The sequence below is a fragment of the Lolium rigidum genome, chromosome 2, assembly GCF_022539505.1.
Source record: "Lolium rigidum isolate FL_2022 chromosome 2, APGP_CSIRO_Lrig_0.1, whole genome shotgun sequence".
Taxonomy (NCBI): domain Eukaryota; kingdom Viridiplantae; phylum Streptophyta; class Magnoliopsida; order Poales; family Poaceae; genus Lolium; species Lolium rigidum.
Window position 1 is genome coordinate 14,331,440 of NC_061509.1, and position 3,755 is coordinate 14,335,194.

At 43.7% G+C, this 3,755-nt stretch overlaps 1 non-coding gene across 1 annotated transcript; it reads right to left on the reverse strand.

Moving 5' to 3' along the window:
• Nucleotides 1-2,432: 2,432 nt before the first annotated feature.
• Nucleotides 2,433-2,505, reverse strand: TRNAK-CUU. The gene has a single exon. It is a non-coding gene; the product is annotated as a tRNA-Lys (tRNA).
• Nucleotides 2,506-3,755: the final 1,250 nt, after the last annotated feature.

A 3,755-nucleotide genomic window follows, 5' to 3' on the forward strand; every position in this document is an offset into this window, starting at 1 on the left:
CGGCAGCAGCTACTGCATCAGGTTCCAATAACCCGACATGGCTGCACGCACCATCTTCCGCCGCTGCATCACCGCTTGCGGAAGCATCGTTGGTGCCCGGCCTTATAGATTTGCCACAATGAATTGACAAACAGAAATCATCCCGCTCGCAATCCGGGACAAATTTGACATCCTCAGTTTCGAATCAGAGTAAATCTCGTTCACTTACCGAAAATCCATAGCCGTCGTTGGGGGAGTTGCCGCTAGCTGTCGCAGGTCAAAGATCCCGCCACCGTTCGCCCAGTCGCCTGCACTGCACGCCCACCGCCATCGTTGCCCAACCGCCGGGTGAGTCGCCGGAATCAAGAACACGGAGAGGAATCGAATTGCTTCTGGAGTGCTGTGGCCTACTCCTGCCCTCCAAATCGTCTTTTCTGTCCAGCCGTCCAGGTAAATCCTTTCAGATTTGTTCCGTGCGTCCAGCTCTTCCGAGGCAAACTCGCCGTCGCCCGGTCGTTACCGTATCGTGGGCCACGGGGTACGATCGTACGCTGGTCCATCAGGGTATGCCTGTTTTCCTGCAGTTTGCTTGGCAGAGTATTGATCTGGAACACCAATCTCCAACCACTTCACAATGGTCCCGATAACATGAGCAAATGCACCCGGGAGCCAAAACTGCATGCCCTATTACAAATGATCCCAAATATCTTAATTACGTGAAGACCCATTTGGATTAAAGAGGCCTAAAAATAGAGAAAGTACTTTTGAGGTTGAATAGAGAAAGAACTAGAGCACCGATCTGCACTACGGGGCTACAGTGTGCATCTATGATTGTAAGATCCGCAAGAAAAGCCCATCTACTGAAGCTGCTTGCTACTCATCCACGTGAGTTAAACTTGGCACCCTTTTTTGGTAAGATAATGGGCTTTCTGGCCCAGTTTCCTTATGTGGCCGTGACCGGAACGCGCTGCAGGTACAAACAATATCAGATTCTCAAAAAAGGTACTACAAACAATACCAAAATCTAAGATTTTCCAAAACAAAATCAGATTTTCCAAAACAAATTCGAGAGTTTTACAAGGTAGCCTTGTAGAGAAAGAAACCATTAAAATTTGGTGGGTGATTGTTCTCTGGAACTCTGTATTTCTCTTGGGGAATCGGGGAGAAATCCCTTTCACTAAAACAAACAGGAGAAGATGCACTACATATAGATTATACTTGTATATAACATCGAGATTGATGTTTGGGATCATTTTCCTTCTCTCTCCTTTCTTCTTAAGTAAAATGTACTGTTTGACCCTGGTTGCAATCTTATGATAGTGCTTAATTCTTTATACGTTAGATGTGACATGTGTGACGGTCTTCACCATATTTTTTAATTCCATGATGACATGGTTGCTCGACGTATTTTTTAAACGATGATTTTTTTTATAAAGGAAACGATTTGTTCCAATATTTACGAAACAAGAGCACGGCCGAATAAACACAAATGGATTACTCCGCTGAAGTACACGACCAAGTTGGGAGACCCCCACCTTGACCGATAGCACGGCATCGTTTTTAGTGCGATAGAAAACAGACAGAGAAAACAAAGATATATTACAGAACACACTCGCATTTTGCTAACTCCGAGCTACTAGGATCAGAAAAGGTAAGTCGTGGCCTTCTGACGGGAACCTTGACTCTCGATAACTCCAAGCCACTACTCCTTGATAGAGTCGACGTCGAGCCAAAGCACCGGCTCAACGTCTGAGCGCCCAAGCAATCGGGTATATTGCCCCCAAACCCTTGCAGAGTAATGACATTGGAAAAGCGTGTGAGTTGTTGTCTTTGGGCCGCACCTGCAAAGTTGGCAAAGCTCCCTATTTAGCGAGCCATTTGTGCACACTCATTTTTGAATGATGGGCCAAACGAATATTGTTTTACTTAGGTGGTACCTAATGCTTTTGTACCACTTGTATTCGCTATCTTGCGTTTGATATGGCGTAGAAGCGCCATGGTGCGGTTATCAGCCCCTCCAAACAACGTTGACACGATAAAATCTGCGTTTTGGCGGAATGTGGCATAATTCAATGCCCTCGTAAAGAATGTGTTCTAGAGTTGGTAGCTGGTTTGCCGGACTAAAAAGTAAACTTACCTTTTTCAGTTTGGTGATATCACAAAATGAGGCAAAATATTAAAAACTAAGAAATAAAGTATACCAGGAATATGGAAAAGTCTATAATTAACAAGCAACAAGGAAAATGCGCTGTTTGGCAGTAGGACTGTACGAGGGAGCAAGTTATTCATGACCCAAGAAGGAATACTCAACAATGATCTGAAGTATAAATGAGAAAATTCATAAAGACCCCTGAACTCCTGAAGTATGAAAAGGAAATGACTGAAGGTGATCTAGAATAATTTAATGAGTAAAACTGCTAAAACAGTGGTGGCCACAAAAATAAAAACTACAGCGCCCACCATGGGGCTCGAACCCACGACCACAAGGTTAAGAGCCTTGCGCTCTACCAACTGAACTAGACGGGCTTGGTGGCATTTTTCAAAGGTTATCCATATAGAAATATTATTGACAACTAGCATATTTAGAGCTGGTATTCAGATGGCAGATTTCAAGTGCTGTATCTTAAAAGAATGTAGACTGAGGAGAAACAGTCCACGCACATATATGTTTCGATGGTATTGTGGCATGCGACGATCACATGCTATAATTAATATGCATATGCGCAAATTTAGTCGTTTCTTCATCCTTCGGACAATTAAACGAAACCAAAGTCTAGTGGCCGGATTGATCGCATGCACCAACGTCAAAACGTGTGCAGTGTAGCATAGGTGGTGTACATACGTTTCACACCTAAAGCCTAGACAAGATATATTGAGGTTTCATGTCGATCTGTTGGCATCAAATTCGTCGCGCTGCCTTTTGTCTTGTGACTCACGACTAATTTAATTGTTCCTGCCACCACCAATTATGGGATGGAATTATGTCGAAGGCACCAGACATATATGATCCATCTCGCCCGACTCGTGGCCAGCTGAACGGTTTGTGTGCGCAAGCGTACCATGTCAAATGTCATCGATCGGTGAACTATCATGATTGACCTGCACCAATGTATGTTGCCAGGAATTCTTCGTGGGAACAAATGGCATCAGATTCAGAAACGTACGACGCGTTTCGAGTAAACCTGAAAGTTTTGTCTAAAGGCTGAAAGTTTCTTTAAGAAGAACAATTCTCCTCAGTGCCATACGATCATTTCAGATGTACAGAAAGGCTGTTGCAATCGATCGTGTCATGTCAATCCTCCTTATGGTTACAATTGTTCTGTTCCTGTGACCTGGTGGAGAACTGAAACTAGCTTTGTTGCAATCCGGTGACCCGGATCACAGTATAGGTGTCTCTTTCTGTCTAAGATCACCGAGTAACGAATATACCATCCAAAATGGCATTTCGTTACATGTCCCCAGGGTCAACATGGTAATAAAAAAATGCTGATTCGATTTTTAAGGTGACTGAGGGACATCACATGTTTACCATGCAGTGCAGTACCTTCTGAAGTTCAGTAAAAACTTAGTTCAGAAATAAAAAAACATACTACTACTATTGGCTGCAAGCCACTTCAACTCAGAGTGGACACGGCGAATTCACATGAACATGACATAAACAGATGTATATCGTCGTTTTCATCAGATGGGTGCTTTCTCCTGTCACCAAACTCCCCATGACCACCCTTGCTGATTTTCACAATGCATCAGAATTCAGGAATGTACGACGCATTTCG